This window comes from Arachis ipaensis, chromosome B1 (assembly GCF_059453495.1).
Source record: "Arachis ipaensis isolate K30076 ecotype BB chromosome B1, ASM5945349v1, whole genome shotgun sequence".
Lineage (NCBI taxonomy): Eukaryota > Viridiplantae > Streptophyta > Magnoliopsida > Fabales > Fabaceae > Arachis > Arachis ipaensis.
In genome coordinates this window covers 143,293,374-143,312,469 of record NC_142436.1, presented here as the reverse complement: position 1 = coordinate 143,312,469, position 19,096 = coordinate 143,293,374, and the positions used below count along the sequence as shown (strand labels likewise).

The following is a 19,096-nucleotide window of genomic DNA, read 5'->3' as shown; positions in this document are numbered from 1 at the left end:
AAGCATCGGAGTCTCTTGCAGGTACCCCCCACCCTCCGATGACAAAGGATCAGCAGTGCAGCTAGATCAACAAGTCGGACCCGACAACTCCGGCCGCCGCTCACCTGCCGGACACATCAGCGCCGACCAGTACAGAAGATCTCGTCCGAGATCGACCTACAGTTTCAGGTAACCCCCGGAAAAGCCACTAAAGTCAAGCAACCACCATTTACAAAATAAAAAGTTTAAAAGCCCACAGGCCGGACTATCTACACAAAACATCCACATAATCATTGAAGATCCGAAGGCTTCTCGGTAGCATCAACACGGGGTGAAGGAGGGTGAGTCTGAAGAGGCACAGCATCCACGGTCCCATCATCCCAGTTTAAGATCTGACAATCAGGTTCTGACACGGAATGACCAACCTCAGCTGAAGGAGCTGAAAAAGTCGGCACCACAGAGGCTTTTGCAGCAAGCACAGGAGGAGGTTCAACATCATCGTCTTTAGGATCGCCAGGGACAATCTTGCCGTTCTTTACAACGTTGTCCAGGCTGAAGAGAGTAAGGTCAAGCTCGGGGGCAAGAACCCGAACCTGCTCCTTCAGGTCCTCATAAGCAGTATTTACGCTGCCTACAAGGTGACCCTGGAGCTCGGCATAATCAGCCCGAGCGGACTCCAACTCCTCCCTGAGACGCATCACTTCCCTGTAGGTCGTGACATAGCTATCCTTGTGCCTCAATGCCGTGTCTTCAGCCAGCCTCACAGAAGCTGCCAAAGCAACAGAACTAGCCTTTTCGCCCTCCAACTCTTTCTCCAGATTGGTCACTTTCACTTGGAGCTCCTCCTTCAAACCCTTCATTCTGTCGAACTCCCACTTAGCCTCCTCCATAAAGGCTTTGGTAGCATGAAGGGTGATGAGCGGATAATTTATACGCTTTTTGACATTGTTTTTTAGTATGTTTTTAGTAGGATCTAGTTACTTTTAGGGATGTTTTCATTAGTTTTTATGTTAAATTCACATTTCTGGACTTTACTATGAGTTTGTGTGTTTTTCTGTGATTTCAGGTATTTTCTGGCTGAAATTGAGAGACTTGAGCAGAAATCAGATTCAGAGGTTGAAAAAGGATTGCTGATGCTGTTGGATTCTGACCTCCCTGCACTCAAAGTGGATTTTCTGGAGCTACAGAACTCGAAATGGCGCGCTTCCAATTGCGTTGGAAAGTAGACATCCAGGGCTTTCCATAAATATATAATAGTCTATACTTTGGCCAAGAATAGACGACGTAAACTGGCGTTTAACGCCAGCCTTCTACCCAAATCTGGCGTCCAGCGCCAGAAAAGGATCCAAAACCAGAGTTGAACGCCAGAAATGGATCAAAAGCTGGCGTTCAACTCCACAAATGGCCTCTGCACGTGCAACACTTAGGCTCAGCCCAAACACACACCAAGTGGGCCCCGGAAGTGGATTTATTCATCAATTACTTACTCATGTAAACCCTAGTGACTAGTTTATTATAAATAGGACCTCTTACTATTGTATTAGACGTCTTTTTGACCATCTTTGGTCTCAGTTATAATCCATTGTTCATCTTAGGAGACTATTGATCACGCCTTAGGGGGCTGGCCATCTCGGCCATGCCTGGACCTTCACTTATGTATTTTCATACGGTAGAGTTTCTACACTCCATAGATTAAGGTGTGGAGCTCTGCTGTTCCTCAAAGATTAATGCAAAGTACTACTGTTTTCTATTCAATTCTTCTTATTTCGCTTCTAAGATATCCATTCGCACCCAAGAACGTGATGAAGGTGATGATTATGTGTGACGCTCATCATCCTTCTCCCTTATGAACGCGTGCCTGACAAACACTTCTGTTCTACATGAAATAAGCTAGAATGAATATCTCTTAGATCTCCTAACCAGAATCTTCGTGGCGTAAGCTAGAATGATGGCGGCATTCAAGAGAATCCGGAAAGTCTAAACCTTGTCTGTGGTATTCCGAGTAGGATTCAATGATTGAATGACTGTGATGAGCTCCGAACTCGCGATTGCAGGGCGTTAGTGACAGACGCAAAAGGATAGTAAATCCTATTCCGGCATGATCGAGAACCGACAGATGAATAGCCGTGCCGTGGCAGGGTGCGTGAGCATATTATTCACTGAGAGGATAGGATGAAGCCATTGACAAGGGTGATGCCTCCAGACGATTAGCCGTGCCGTGACAGGGCATTGGATCATTTTCCCAAGAGATGATCGAAAGTAGCCATTGACAGTGGTGATGTATCACATAAAGCCAGCCATGGAAAGGAGTAAGACTGATTGGATGAAGATAGCAGGAAAGCAGAGGTTCAGAGGAATGAAAAGCATCTCCATTCGCTTATCTGAAATTCCTACCAATGATTTACATAAGTATCTCTATCCCTATTTTATTATATAATATTCGAAAACACCATTATCACTTTATATCTGCCTGACTGAGATTTACAAGGTGACCATAGCTTGCTTCATACCAACAATCTCCGTGGGATTCGACCCTTACTCACGTAAGGTATTACTTGGACGACCCAGTGCACTTGCTGGTTAGTTGTATCGAAGTTGTGACAAATTATGAATGTGTAATCACGATTACGCGTACCAAGTTGCTCACGTGCCAGGAATAGTTTGAGCCTGGACATCACAATTTCGTGCACCAAGTTTTTGGCGCCGTTGCCGGGGATTGTTTGAGTTTGGACAACTGACGGTTCATCTTGTTGCTCAGATTAGGTAATTTTCTTTTCGTTTTGTTTTCAAAAAAATTTTTCAAAAATATATTCTAAAATTCTCTCACCTGTTTTCGAAAAAAAAAAATAATAAAAATGTTTTCAAAAAAAAAATTTTTTTATTCAAAATTTTTAAGAATGAATTCTAGTGTTTCATGAAGCATGCTAAAGCCTGGCTGGCTGCAAAGCCATGTCTAATTCCTGGACTGAAGCTTTAGACTAAGAATGCAAGATTCCTGGAATTCATATTAAAAATTTTGGAATCCTTATTTTCCCTTTTCAATAAATTTTTGAAAAAATCCAAAAAAAAATTAGAAAATCATAAAAATAAAAAATATTGTTTCTGTGTTCTTGTTTGAGTCTTGCATCATATCATAAGTTTGGTGTCAATTGCATATGCATCTTGCATTTTTCGAAAATATCATGCATTCATAGTGTTCTTCATGATCTTCAAGTTGTTCTTGGTAAGCCTTCTTGTTTGATCTTGATGATTTTTTGTTTTGTGTCTTTTCATGTTTTTCATATGCATTCTTGAATTCTTAATGTCTAAGCATTAGAGAATTCTAAGTTTGGTGTCTTGCATGTTTTTTTTGCATTAAAAATTTTTTAAAAATGTGTTCTTGATGTTCATCATAATCTTCATAGTGTTCTTGGTGCTCATCTTGACATTCATAGCATTCTTGCATGCATCACATGTTTTGATCTAAAAATTTCATGCATTGCATCTTTTTAGTGTTTTCCTCTTGCATCATAAAAATTCAAAAATCAAAAAAATATCTTTCCCTTTTTCTCTCATCAAATTCGAAAATTTGAGTTGACTTTTTCAAAAATTTTTAAAAATCAAATTGTTTCTCATGAGTCAAATCAAATTTTCAATTTGAAAATCTTATCTTTTTCAAAATCTTTTTCAAAAATCAAATCTTTTTCAAAATTCTTAGTTGTTTTCGAAAATTCCAAAAATATTTTTCAAAAATCTTTTTCTTATTTTTGTATTAAATTTTCGAAAATAACATAAACAATTAATGTTTTGATTCAAAAATTTGAAGTTTGTTACTTACTTGTTAAGAAAGATTCAAACTTTAAGTTCTAGAATCATATCTTGTGATTTCTTATGAATCAAGTCATTAATTGAGATTTTAAAAATCAAATCTTTTTCAAAACTAATTTCAATCATATCTTTTCAAAAATATCTTCTTATCTTATCTTTTTCAAAAATATCTTTTCAAAATATCTTTTCTAACTTCCTAACTTCTTATCTTTTCAAAATTTGTTTCAACTAACTAACTAACTTTTTGTTTGTTTCTTAACTTTTTCAAAACTACCTAACTAACCCTCTCTCTCTCTAATTTTCGAAAATATCTTCCCTCTTTTTCAAAATTTCTTTTTAATTAATTAATTATTTTTATTTTCTATTTCAAAAATTTTCGAAAATTACTAACATTTTTCAAAAACCATTTTCGAAAATCACTAACTCTTTTTCAAAATAATTTTCGAAAATTCCCTCCTTCTCTCTCGTCTTATTTATTCATCTACTAACATCTCTTCCTCACATCATCACCAAATTCGAACCCCCTCCTCTATCTGTGTTCGAATTTCTTCTTCTTTTCTTCTACTAACAATAAGGAACCTCTTTACTGTGACATAGAGGATTCCTCTTCTTTTCTTTTTCTCTCCTCTTTCTTATGAGCAGGGACAGAGAAAAAGGCATTCTTGTTGAAGCTGATCCAGAACCTGAAAGGACTCTGAAGAGAAAATTAAGAGAAGCTAAATTACAACAATCCAGAGACAACTTGATTGAAAATTTCGAACAAGTAAAGGAGATGGCAGCCGAACCCAACAACAATGCAAGGAGAATGCTTGGTGACTTTACTGCACCAAATTCCAATTTACATGGAAGAAGCATCTCCATTCCTGCCATTGGAGCAAACAATTTTGAGCTGAAACCTCAATTAGTTTCTCTGATGCAGCAGAACTGCAAGTTTCATGGACTTCCATCTGAAGATCCTTTTTAGTTCTTAACTGAATTCTTGCAGATATGTGATACTGTTAAGACTAATGGAGTAGATCCTGAAGTCTACAGGCTCATGCTTTTCCCTTTTGCTGTAAGAGACAGAGCTAGATTATGGTTGTATTCTCAACCCAAAGACAGCCTGAACTCTTGGGATAAGCTGGTCACGGCTTTCTTAGCCAAGTACTTTCCTCCTCAAAAGCTGAGCAAGCTTAGAGTTGATGTTCAAACCTTCAGACAGAAAGAAGGTGAATCCCTCTATGAAGCTTGGGAAAGATACAAACAGTTGACCAAAAAGTGTCCTTCTGACATGCTTTCAGAATGGACCATCCTGGATATATTCTATGATGGTTTATCTGAGCTATCAAAGATGTCACTGGACACTTCTGCAGGTGGATCCATTCACCTAAAGAAAACGCCTGCAGAAGCTCAAGAACTCATTGACATGGTTGCTAATAACCAGTTCATGTACACTTCTGAAAGGAATCCTGTGAGTAATGGGACGCCTATGAAGAAGGGAGTTCTTGAAGTTGATACTCTGAATGCCATATTGGCTCAGAACAAAATATTGACTCAGCAAGTCAATATGATTTCTCAGAGTCTGAATGGAATGCAAGCTGCATCCAACAGTACTCAAGAGGCTTCTCCTGAAGAAGAAGCTTATGATCCTGAGAACCCTGCAATAGCAGAGGTGAACTACTTAGGTGAACCTTATGGAAACACCTATAACTCATCATGGAGAAATCATCCAAATTTCTCATGGAAGGATCAAAAGCCTCAACAAGGCTTTAACAATGGTGGAAGAAACAGGTTTAGCAACAGCAAGCTTTTTCCATCATCAACTCAGCAACAGACAGAGAACTCTGAACAAAATGCTTCTAATTTAGCAAATCTAGTCTCTGATCTGTCTAAGGCCACTGTAAGTTTCATGAATGAAACAAGATCTTCCATTAGAAATCTGGAAGCACAAGTGGGCCAGCTGAGTAAAAGGATCACTGAAATCCCTCCCAGTACTCTCCCAAGCAATACAGAAGAGAACCCAAAAGGAGAGTGCAAGGCCATTGACATAAGCACCATGGCCGAACCTACAAGTGGAGTGGAAGATGTGAATCCCAAGGAGGAAGACCTCCTGGGACGTCCAGTGATCAGTAAGGAGCTTCCCTCTGAGAAACCAAAGGACTCTGAGGCCCATCTAGAGACCATAGAGATCCCATTGAACCTCCTTATGCCCTTCATGAGCTCTGATGAGTATTCCTCTTCTGAAGAGAATGAGGATGTTACTGAAGAGCAAACTGCCAAGTTTCTTGGTGCAATCATGAAGCTAAATGCCAAATTATTTGGCATTGATACTTGGGAAGTTGAACCTCCCTTGTTCATCAATGAACTAAGTGATCTGGATCAACTGACATTGCCTCAGAAGAGACAGGATCCTAGAAAGTTCATAATACCCTGTACCATAGGCACCATGATCTTTAAGGCTCTGTGTGACCTTGGTTCAGGAATAAACCTCATGCCCCTCTCTGTAATAGAGAAACTGGGAATCTATGGGGTGCAAGCTGCTAAAATCTCATTAGAGATGGCAGACAGCTCTAGAAAACAGGCTTATGGACAAGTAGAGGACGTGTTAGTAAAGGTTGAAGGCCTTTACATCCCTGCTGATTTCATAGTCCTGGATACTGGAAAGGAAGAGGATGAATCCATCATCCTAGGAAGACCTTTCCTGGCCACAGCAAGAGCTGTGATTGATGTTGACAGAGATGAAATATTCCTTCAATGGAATGAGAACTCCCTTGTGTTTAAAACTCAAGGATCTCCCTCTGCAACCATGGAGAGGAAGCAGAAAAAGCTTCTCTCCAAGCAGAGTCAACCAGAGCCCCCACAGTCAAACTCTAAGTTTGGTGTTGGGAGGCCACAACCAAACTCTAAGTTTGGTGTTGAACTCCCATATCCAAACTCTAAGTTTGGTGTTGGAGAGTCTCAACAAAGCTCTGCACATCTGTGAGGCTCCATGAAAGCCCACTGTCAAGCTATTGACATTAAAGAAGCGCTTGTTGGGAGGCAACCCAATGTTTATCTAATTCTTATTTTTATTGTTTTTCATGTTTTCTTAGGTTCATGATCATGTGGAGTCACAAAATAAACAAAAAAATCAAAAACGGAATCAAAAACAGCAGAAGAAAAATCACACCCTGGAGGAGCATCTGTCTGGCGTTCAAACGCCAGAACAGAGCATAGTTCTGGCGCTGAACGCCCAGAATGGGAGCATCCTGGCGCTGAACGCCCAGAACAAGCATGGTTCTGGCGTTCAACGCCAGAAATGGCAGCAAAGGGGCGTTGAACGCCCAAAATGGGCACCAACCTGGCGCTGAACGCCCAGAGTTGTGTGCAAGGGCATTTTGCATGCCTAAATTGGTGCAGGAATGTAAATGCCTTGACACCCCAAGATCTGTGGACCCCACAGGATCCCCACCTACCTTCACTCACTCTCTTCTCTCTTCTCAATCATCCTCTATTCCCAATAAACACTCATCCCTTCTGTCTTCCATTTACCACTCACACCCATACACCCACTTACCTTCAAAAATTCAACATCTCTTCCCCACCCAATCCCACCCATATGGCCGAATACACACAGCCATCCATCTCCTCCATATCCTCTTCTTCTTCTATTCTTTCTTCTTTTGCTCGAGGGCGAGCAATATTCTAAGTTTGGTGTGGTAAAAGCATAGCTTTTTTTTGTTTTTTTCATAACCATTGATGGCACCTAAGGCCAGAGAAACCTCTAGAAAGAGGAAAGGGGAGACAAAAGCTTCCATCAAGGGTCTATAGCTCAGTGGTAGAACATTTGACTGCAAATCAAGAGATCCCTGAGATACCTCAGGGGATACATTTTCTTCCACACAATTATTGGAAGCAACTAAGGGTAGAACATCAAGAGCACTCCATCATCCTTCATGAAATCAGAGAAGATCTAAAAGCAATGAAGGAGGAGCAACAAAGACAAAGAAGAGACATAGAAGAGCTCAAGGACATCATTAGTTCCTCAAGAAGGAAACGTCACCATTACTAAGGTGGATTCATTCCTTGTTCTTATTTCTTCTGTTTTTCGTTTTCTATGTTATGTGCTTATCTGTGTTTGTGTCTTCATTACATGATCATTAGTAGTTAGTAACTATGTCTTAAAGTTATAAATGTCCTATGAATCCATCACCTCTCTTAAATGAAAAATGTTTTAATTCAAAAGAACAAGAAGTACATGAGTTTCGAATTTATCCTTGAACTTAGTTTAATTATATTGATGTGGTGACAATGCTTCTTGTTTTCTGAATGTATGCTTGAACAGTGCATATGTCTTTTGAAGTTGTTGTTTAAGAATGTTAAATATGTTGGCTCTTGAAAGAATGATGACTAGGAGACATGTTATTTGATAATCTGAAAAATCATAAAAATGATTCTTGAAGCAAGAAAAAGCAGCAAAGAACAAAGCTTGCAGAAAAAAAAAATAGGCGAAAAAAAAATATAGAAAGAAAAAGAAAAAGCAAGCGGAAAAAGCCAAAGCTCTTAAAACCAAGAGGCAAGAGCAAAAATCCAATAACCCTTAAAACCAAAAGGCAAGGGAAATAAAAAGGATCCCAAGGCTTTGAGCATCAGTGGATAGGAGGGCCTAAAGGAATAAAATCCTGGTCTAAGCGGCTAAACCAAGCTGTCCCTAACCATGTGCTTGTGGCGTGTAGGTGTCAAGTGAAAACTTGAGACTGAGCGGTTAAAGTCAAGGTCCAAAGCAAAAACAAAGAGTGTACTTAAGAACCCTGGACACCTCTAATTGGGGACTTTAGAAAGCTGAGTCACAATCTGAAAAGGTTCACCCAATTATGTGTCTGTGGCATTTATGTATCCGGTGGTATTACTGGAAAACAAAGTGCTTAGGGCCACGGCCAAGACTCATAAAGAAGCTGTATTCAAGAAACATCATACTGAACTAGGAGAGTCAATAACACTATTCGAAATCTGAAGTTCCTATAGATGCCAATCATTCTGAACCTCAATGGATAAAGTGAGATGCCAAAACTATTCAAGAGGCAAAAAGCTATAAGTCCCGCTCATATGATTGAAGCTCTGTTTCATTGATAGTTTGGAATTTATAGTATATTCTCTTCTTTTTATCCTATTTTGATTTTTAGTTGCTTGGGGACAAGCAACAATTTAAGTTTGGTGTTGTGATGAGCGGATAATTTATACGCTTTTTGACATTGTTTTTAGTATGTTTTTAGTAGGATCTAGTTACTTTTAGGGATGTTTTCATTAGTTTTTATGTTAAATTCACATTTCTGGACTTTACTATGAGTTTGTGTGTTTTTCTGTGATTTCAGGTATTTTCTGGCTGAAATTGAGGGACTTGAGCAGAAATCAGATTCAGAGGTTGAAAAAGGACTGCTGATGCTGTTGGATTCTGACCTCCCTGCACTCAAAGTGGATTTTCTGGAGCTACAGAACTCGAAATGGCGCGCTTCCAATTGCTTTGGAAAGTAGACATCCAGGGCTTTCCAGCAATATATAATAGTCCATACTTTAGCCAATAATAGACGACGTAAACTGGCGTTCAACGCCAGCCTTCTACCCAAATCTGGCGTCTAGCGCCAGAAAAGGATCCAAAACCAGAGTTGAACGCCAGAAATGGATCAAAAGCTGGCGTTCAACTCCACAAATGGCCTCTGCACGTGCAACACTTAGGCTCAGCCCAAACACACACCAAGTGGGCGCCGGAAGTGGATTTATTCATCAATTACTTACTCATGTAAACCCTAGTGACTAGTTTATTATAAATAGGACCTCTTACTATTGTATTAGACGTCTTTTTGATCATCTTTGGTCTCAGTTATAATCCATTGTTCATCTTAGGAGACTATTGATCACGCCTTAGGGGGCTGGCCATCTCGGCCATGCCTGGACCTTCACTTATGTATTTTCATACGGTAGAGTTTCTACACTCCATAGATTAAGGTGTGGAGCTCTGCTGTTCCTCAAAGATTAATGCAAAGTACTACTGTTTTCTATTCAATTCTTCTTATTTCGCTTCTAAGATATCCATTCACACCCAAGAACGTGATGAAGGTGATGATTATGTGTGACGCTCATCATCCTTCTCCCTTATGAACGCGTGCCTGACAAACACTTCTGTTCTACATGAAATAAGCTAGAATGAATATCTCTTAGATCTCCTAACCAGAATCTTCGTGGCGTAAGCTAGAATGATGGCGGCATTCAAGAGAATCCGGAAAGTCTAAACCTTGTCTGTGGTATTCCGAGTAGGATTCAATGATTGAATGACTGTGACGAGCTCCGAACTCGCGATTGCAGGGCGTTAGTGACAGACGCAAAAGGATAGTAAATCCTATTCCGGCATGATTGAGAACCGACAGATGAATAGCCGTGCCGTGACAGGGTGCGTGAGCATATTATTCACTGAGAGGATAAGATGAAGCCATTGACAAGGGTGATGCCTCCAGACGATTAGCCGTGCCGTGACAGGGCATTGGATCATTTTCCCGAGAGATGACCGAAAGTAGCCATTGACAGTGGTGATGTATCACATAAAGCCAGCCATGGAAAGGAGTAAGACTGATTGGATGAAGATAGCAGGAAAGCAGAGGTTCAGAGGAATGAAAAGCATCTCCATTCGCTTATCTGAAATTCCTACCAATGATTTACATAAGTATCTCTATCCCTATTTTATTATAAAATATTCGAAAACACCATTATCACTTTATATCTGCCTGACTGAGATTTACAAGGTGACCATAGCTTGCTTCATACCAACAATCTCCGTGGGATTCGACCCTTACTCACGTAAGGTATTACTTGGACGACCCAGTGCACTTGCTGGTTAGTTGTATCGAAGTTGTGACAAATTATGAATGTGTAATCACGATTACGCGTACCAAGTTGCTCACGTGCCAGGAATAGTTTGAGCCTGGACATCACAATTTCGTGCACCAAAGGGGAAGATATTGGGCAGTTCAGTACATGCCAGCTCCCATATGTGCCATCTTGATGCTGCTCCGAGTAATAAAGTTCAAATGGCGAAGAAGAGAGACATCGTCAGTAGGGATGGTACCATAAGGACCGATCTGCTGATCGACAAACTCAACCACATCAAAGTCAGGGGCATCAAGGTTAAAAGGCTAAGTTGTCTTTTGTTTTTTGTTTGGAGGAGCACCAGAAGTAGCAACAGAAGCTTGCGGAGGATCAACCAAACGAACCCGGGGAATAGGGATCATCCTCCTCGCCCCCGGTGAGCTCGGTACGGATGGCTTCAACTGAACCTGAGACGACCCCTCCCCGGCCGCCTTGGCCGAGACGTTTTGAGCTACAGTAGCCTTCCTTGCTGTTCCGAGGGTTACCTGAATTTGTAGGTCGATCTCGATCGAGATCTTATGTGCTAGTCGGAACCTGAGGTGTCCGGTTCGTGAATGGTGACCGGAGCCGGTACGTCCGACTTGTTGGACAGGTTGTGCTGCTGATCCTTTATCACCGAAGGGTGGGGGGTACCTGCAAGAGACTCCGATGCTTAAGTTAGCATGGGTATTAAATAGGTTTTTATGTAGAATCAGAGTATGAGTTATACCTGGGTGCTCCAGTGTATTTATAGTAGTTGTAGAGTGACCTTTCTAGATAAGATAAGTTAGTTATCTTATCTTATCTTTATCTTTGAGTTGAGGTCAGCTTATCTTCAAGGGAACCGCCCTTATCTCTTATAGGCTTGGACGGCGTTTGGACTTGGGTCGTGTTCCTCTACTTGGGCCCTTTTATGGGCTTTCCTGTCAACTTGGCCGAGTTCTTTAAGAAGAAGTCGATCCGCTTGACCTGAAGAGGTCGGTCGCTTTGTCGTCGATCATCCCAGGTCGGATAGCTCGACCCTGGGTATGAACAGTGCCCCTGCTTGAGCTCGGTCTTCTACTTTGAAGTCGAGTTTCTTGACTTCGAACTTCTTTACAGCGAAGCCGAACTCGAGCACTTTTGTCGATTCCTTTCTACGTAGAGCTTTTGAATGTAGAACGTTTTCCTCTAAGAACGCGCGCTTTTATACCAGCGCTTTGTTCTTGGGATCGTGAGAGGGTTTGATGCCTTCATTAATTGGTTATTAATTGCCCTCGTTCTCTCTTGGTTTTTATTTTGAAATTCTTAATCAAAAACGGTTTCTCTTCTTCGCTCCTCTTCGTAACTTCTCCCTTTACTATCTCATTTTCTGTTTCTTTTGTAATTTCTCCTGCAATGCCTGTTCTGTTACTGCTTTCTGTGGGAAAGGGGCGAGTTCCAAATTTCTCCTTCTATCTTCGTAATTTCTGCTTCGAGGGGGTGGTTTTGCTTCTGCTCTTCGGCTTTCTTTTACAGTCTTTCTTCTTTTTCTCCAGGTTCGATTTTTCTTTCTATCTTTCTCTATGCCATTTTTTGTGTCTGTTTTGAGAAAGTTTGGGTTTTTCTGTCTTTTTTGCTGATCATTGTGTGTCTTGTAGTTTCTCCCTCTGTTTCTTGATACTTTAAGAACTTTGCATGTTTTGTGAATGCTTTTGTATTTGAAGCTTTGGAATGATGACTCTGTTTGACTCTGAAAAAGGTTGCTCCTTTGACGATTTTGGGAGTGTTCGATGTTGGTGCTTGTTCTCTGCTGATGATTTTTTGCTTGATTTCGAAAAAGTTTGCGTCTTTGCTGTTTCTCTGCTTTTGATGGTTTTCTGTTTGGTATTGCTGACGTTAACAGTGCTTTCGCTGGTAGACTGTAGAAAGATAATTGCTTTGATGACTTTGCGTTTCTTAACTTTGATGGACGAAATGCTTGCTGCTTTAGGTCTTCTTTCCTTGTTTTGAGAGATACTGGGGTGTAGATTTTTCCTAGAAATCTTGCTTTGTTATTGCCTCCAAAAGATACCCCAGGACTTTTTGGCTTTAGTCTTGGGGTTTTCCTTTTGTTTATCCGCCCATCGAGATGTTTTGACCCGTGCCCGAGATGTTTTTTGAGTAATTCGCTCTTCTTTTCTTTTGTAGGACCTTAGTTGACCTCATGTCTTCCCGAAATAACGTCGTAGCGACGCCTTCTCAGGTCCCTGCGGGTATGGCCGATTGGGTGGATTCCATGGTCCTCATGTGTGTCTCGCTGGTTGATTCTGAGTTTTGTTCTCAGCTTAGGCAGTTTCACAGCGTCTGTAGTAACTCTGGTGATGAGAAGAATTATGAGCTTGTTCCTCCTTCCTCTGACGAGAGAGTCTGTTTCTCGACTCGAGTTGTTGACGATCGCCCTTTCTTTTATGCTTACGATTTTTTCTTTGGTCAACTCGGAGTTACTCTTCCCTTTACTCCATTTGAAATCGACCTGGTATGGTCTTGTAATGTTGCCCCTTCTCAACTTCACCCCAACTCCTGGGTTTTATTAAAATCTTCCAATTGTTGTGTAATAGTTTTGGTATTCCTGCTTCCCAATCTCTCTTTTTCTATTTGTTTGTCTTGACTAAGCCTGGTGTGGTGAAAAAGAAGTCAGCTTGGGTCTCCTTCCGTTCTACCCAAGGAAAGAAAGTTTTTTCCATGTTTGACGAATTGTTTCGGGATTTTAAAACTATTTCTTCAAGGTCCGAGCTGTTGAAGGATCTCGGCCCTTTTTCTTGGATGAAAATGATGAGCTCGCCTTTCCCCTAGAGTGGCAGAAGGATGTTAGGGTCTCCAGGTACTCTTGGGACATGTTGGATGAGGCTGAGCGAGCCTTTGTGACTGTTTTAGAGGAGCGTTGGGGTCAGCCTCCCCATCTTGACACAAAGAAATTTCTAACCAACCCTTCTCTTCTTCAATCTGAACTGGGTATCTTGTGTTTCTTTTGCTGTTTGTTTTATGATGCTTGTAGCTGTATTTTCGACTTGTTTGATTTGTAGCTTGACTTCTATTTTATTTGCAGAGGCAATGAAGAACAATGAGTCTATGAAAGCTTTTAAAAGGGCACAGAAGGCAACTGCTGCCAGGAATGTTGCGGCCAGGGCTGCTGGGGAGGGGTCTTCTCAGCCTCGTGAGAAGCCGGCCGTGCCGAGCTCTCCCGGGGTGAAGAAGACGATCCCGATACCTCGGGTCCGTTTAGTGGATCCCCCTTCTTCTTCTGCTGTTCCACCCATTGTTCCTCCAAGTAAAAAGCAAAAGACTTCCGAGCCCTTTGATCTCAATGCTCCTAACTTCAACGCTATTGAATTTATAGATCAACAGATTGGGCCATATGGTACCATTCCCATGGATGATGTGTCCATTCTTCATCATTTGGAGTTTATGGCTCAGAATCATGTGAGGATGGCCTATATGGCGGCTGCGATTCATCGAACTGCCCAGAACCTTCCTCTTCATGCTACTAAGGCATTTATGGAGGAGGCAAAACGAGAGTTCGACCGGATGAAGGGGTTGAAGGAGGAGCTCGAGGTGAAGGTGGCCAAATTGGAGAAGGACCTCGAGAATGAGAAGGCGAGCTCTGAGTCGCTGGCTGCTTCCTTGAGGTTGGCTGAGGATGCAACCATGATGCACAAGGAAAGCTATGTGACATCCTATAGGGAGGGGAGGCGCTTGAGGGAAGAGCTGGACAACGCCCGGGAGGATTATGCCGACCTCCAGGGTCATCTTGTTGGTAGCGTAACTGCTGCTTACGAGAACTTGAAAGAACAAGTCCGGATCATTGCTCCTGAGGCCGATCTCACCCTTTTCAGTTTGGATAATATTGTCCGAGATGGCAAAATTGTCCCTGATGATAAGGGTGATGATGATGAAGTTGTTACTCCCCTCGTGTCTTCCACCAAGGCGCCGACTTCTTCCGCTCCTCCTGCTGTGCCTGACTTGGATTGCCAGATCCTGAATCAGGAGGATGGGACTGTTGATGCGGTGTCGATTCAAGCTCGCCCTCCTTCCCCTAGTCTTGATGCCGCGAAGAAAGCTCCTGGTGGTGCCGAGAAAACTTCTGATGTCTGTTGATTTGTAGTTGGCCCGGCTTGTGGGCGTTTTGTGGGAACTTTTTATAACTTTTGTGTAGATGGCCCGATTTTTTGGCCTTTTGATCTTTTTATTTAGATGTTTGGCTCTTCTTAGTTTCTTTCCTAGCAACTTTTATTACTTTTAGAAACAGACAAGTAGCTTGCTATCCTTTGGGTAGTAAGTGTTGATGATCCTTCGAGACCTTTATAATTTTATATAAAACCTGCTGATGTTGAACTCTCCCAATTTGAACTTCTTGAGTTTTTGACTCTTTGTAGTCGTAGGGGTCCAATTTGGTTTTCTTGCTTTGCGTGTGTTTTTTAGTGCTTTGTGACCGACTTCTTTGCATTGGTCCCCTGATAGACTCCTTTTTGTAATCCTCTTTCTTGGACCTTCGTGAGGTCTCTTTCAGGGATTGCTGGATTTTTGTAGTGGATCGACTTCGTTGGGTCGATTTCTTCTAAATTATTTCGTAATCATCTTTCTTGGACCTTTGTTAGGTCTCTTTCAGGGATTACTTTTATAACTTGTCTTTGTAGGAGGTCGACTTCGTTAGGTCGATCTCTTCTAAGTTATTTCGTAATCCTCTTTCTTGGACCCTTGTTAGGTCTCTTTCAGGGATTACATTTATAACTTGTTTTTGTAGGAGGTCGACTTCGTTAGGTCGATCTCTTCTAAGTTATTTCGTAATCCTCTTTCTTGGACCCTTGTTAGGTCTCTTTCAGGGATTACTTTTATAACTTGTTTTTGTAGGAGGTCGACTTCGTTAGGTCGATCTCTTCTAAGTTATTTCGTAATCCTCTTTCTTGGACCCTTGTTAGGTCTCTTTCAGGGATTACTTTTATAACTTGTTTTTGTAGGAAACCGACTTCGTTAGGTCGATCTCTTCTAAGTTATTTCGTAATCCTCTTTTCTTGGACCCTTGTTAGGTCTCTTTCAGGGATTACTTTTATAACTTGTTTTTGTAGGAAACCGACTTCGTTAGGTCGATCTCTTCTAAGTTATAGCAATTCCTCTTTAATAGGGTTGATCAGACCTCTTTCCAGGGATTCGCTGATAACTTGGGTTGACTTGGTCCGACTTTTTGATGTCGGCCAGTCTCTTTAAGTTATTTATATTAGCTGTCCGTAAGACCTCGTCAGGTTCTTTTTAGATTGCTTTCGATAACTTCTTACATTATTCTGTGTTCATTTTTGCCGATTTGTAGAAAGTGGTTGGCATATCGAGCTCGTCCTTTGAGTGAATCGCGTTTTCACCTTTATTGGACGATTTGTCTTTATCGTGGTCGTGCAGTGAAATTGTTTTTCACTTTTTGCCGACCTGTAGCTTTATAATCGGACGATGAATGCTTCAGAATAATGCGTCTTGAACTCTTTGTAGAATACCTAGGTAATATTTTATTCAAAGAAAAATGTAAATATATACATGTGGGATTTTTCTCATCCTCTTAAGTTGGGTCTGGGTCTCGACCTGGTACCTCATTAAAAAACCTTTTCAGGAAAAAGAGCGCATCCACTGGTGAGATCCTTTACCCTTTCTAACTGTAGTACCTTCTTAGGTTGCAGGCATGCCATGACCTTGGAAGCTCCCGTCCGTCGAGTTCGGATATTCAGTAGTAGCCCTTCCCGAGTACTTCTGTGACCCGGTATGGTCCTTTCCAATTGGCTGCCAGTTTTCCTTCTCCGGGTCGAGTTGTTCCTATGTCGTTTTGGATTAAGATGAGATCGTTCTCAGCGAAACTCCTTGGTACTACCCTTTGGTTATATCTGGATGCCATTCGATGTTTTAGCGCTTCTTCCCTGATCCGAGCTCTTTCCTGGATCTCAGGTAGTAGGTCGAGTTCTTCCCTCTGAAGTTGGGGGTTTGCTCCCTCATTATAATGGACTGCCCTGTGCGATCCTTCCTCAATTTCTACTGGAATCATTGCCTCCGTTCCGTATGTTAACCGAAATGGGGATTCCTTTGTGGTAGAATATGGCGTCGTTCGATAGGCCCATAGGACTTGTGGAAGCTCCTCTGCCCAAGCTCCCTTTGCATCTTGTAGTCGTCATTTTAACCCTGCTAATATGACTTTATTGACGGCTTCGGCCTGTCCGTTGGCTTGAGGGTGTTCGACAGAGGTAAACTGATGCTTTATATTCAAGTCGGATACTAGTTTCCTGAAGCCGGTATCTATGAATTGGGTGCCATTGTCTGTGGTTATTGAATATGGGACCCCAAATCTTGTGACAATGTTTCTGTATAAAAACTTCCGGCTTCTTTGGGCAATGGCGTTGGCTAAGGGTTCTGCCTCGATCCACTTTGTGAAGTAATCTACCCCTACTATGAGGAATTTAACTTTCCCCGATCCCTAGGGAAAGGGGCCGAGAAGGTCGAGTCCCCACTTCGCAAAAGGCCAAGGTGCGGTTACACTGATGAGTTCTTCTGGTGGGGCAATGTGGAAGTTGGCATGCTTCTGACATGGTGGACATGTCCTTACAAACTCTGTAGATTCTTTCTGTAGAGTTGGCCAGTAAAACCCTGCCCGGAGTATCTTTTTGGCAAGAGCCCTCGCTCCGAGATGACTGTCGCAGATGCCGCTGTATACCTCTTCTAGCACTTCCCTGGTGTGGGAGGTCGGCACGCACTTTAGTAATGGCACCGATATCCCTCTTTTGTACAAGGTGTTATTTATAATGGTGTAGTATTGTGCTTCCTTTTTTAGCTTCTTTACTTCCTTTTCTTCTGCGGGGAGCGTTCCTGACTTGAGGTAGTTGATTATGGGGATCATCCAGTCTTGGTCCTGGCCTGTTATGTTTAGGACTTTTTCTGTTTCCGAGATTGATGGGTTCTGTAGCATTTCCTGGATGAGGCTTCTATTATTGCCTCCTGATTTGGTGCTAGCCAGCTTTGAGAGTGCGTCCGCTCGAGCATTTTGCTCGCGGGGTATGTGGCAGATCTTGTATTCCCCGAATTGTTCGAGCTGTTGCTTGGTTTTATCCAGGTATCTTTTCATGATGGGATCTTTGGCTTGGTAGCTCCCTGCTATCTGTGATGTGACTACTTGCGAATCACTATAGATGTTGAGTTTTCGCGCTCCCACTTCTTCAGCCAGTTTCAAGCCAGCTAGCAACGCTTCGTATTCCGCCTGGTTATTTGAAGCTGGGAATCCGAACTTGAGGGAAAGCTCAACTTGGGCTCCCTGGTTGCTTTCTATTATCACTCTTGCGCCACTTCCTGTTTTGTTTGAAGATCCATCCACATACAAATTCCACTCTATGGGGGCCTCTAGGGCATCTGTGAACTCGGCGATAAAATCGGCTAGGTATTGTGATTTGATGGCGGTCCGAGCTTCATATTGGAGGTCGAATTCTGACAGCTCGACTGCCCATTGTAGAATTCTACCGGCTAAATCCGTTTTCTGTAGTATTCCTTTTAAGGGCTGATTGGTTCGAACTTTGATGGTGTGGGCCTGGAAGTAGGGGCGGAGTCGCCGAGATGTTAAGACGAGAGTGTAGGCAAATTTTTCTATTTTCTGATAGTTCAGCTCGGATCCCTGTAGTGCTTTGCTAATGAAGTAGATTGGTTGTTGCCCGTTTTCGCTTTCTCGGATCAATGCTGATGCTACTGCCTTTTCTCCTACTGCAAGATATAGTATGAGTGGTTCTCCCTCTTGAGGTCGGAATAGGATAGGTGGCTGTCCTAAGAACTTCTTAAAGTCTTGGAACGCTTGTTCGCATTCTGTCGTCCATTCGAACTGTTTTCCTTTTCTTAAAGTTGCATAGAAGGGGAGAGATCTTATTGCAACTCCTGCTAAGAATCGGGATAGGGCGGCCAGCCTCCCGTTGAGTTGCTGTACTTCTTTCATGCAGGTTGGGCTCTTCATGTTCAATATGGCCTGGCATTTATCTGGGTTTGCTTCAATTCCCCGTTGTGTGAGCATGAAACCTAAGAATTTTCCTGCTTCTACCGCGAAGGTGCATTTAGCTGGATTGAGTCGCATACCATGTTTCCTGATGGTGTCGAACACTTGGGCTAGGTCGGTCAACAGTGTCTGTTCGCTTTTCGTTTTAATTAGCATGTCGTCCACATAAACTTCCATGATTTTCCCGATGTGCTCCGAGAAGACTTTATTCATCAATCTTTGATAAGTGGCTCCTGCGTTCTTAAGGCCGAAAGGCATTACAATGTAGCAGTAGTTTGCCTTTGGCGTTAAGAACGAAGTCTTTTCCTGGTCCGGTGGGTACATGGGGATTTGGTTGTATCCCGAATACGCATCCATAAATGAGAGATATTTATACCCAGAGGAAGCGTCTACCAGGGCGTCGATACTCGGGAGTGGGTATGGATCTTTTGGGCAAGCTTTGTTGAGATCTGTATA

The 19,096-nt window shown here is 42.1% G+C and overlaps 1 non-coding gene across 1 annotated transcript; it reads right to left on the bottom strand.

Annotated features, from left to right (window-relative positions):
* Window positions 1-4,954: 4,954 nt before the first annotated feature.
* LOC148578710 (small nucleolar RNA R71) lies at window positions 4,955-5,062 on the bottom strand. The gene has a single exon (XR_015902995.1). It is a non-coding gene; the product is annotated as a small nucleolar RNA R71 (small nucleolar RNA).
* Window positions 5,063-19,096: the final 14,034 nt, after the last annotated feature.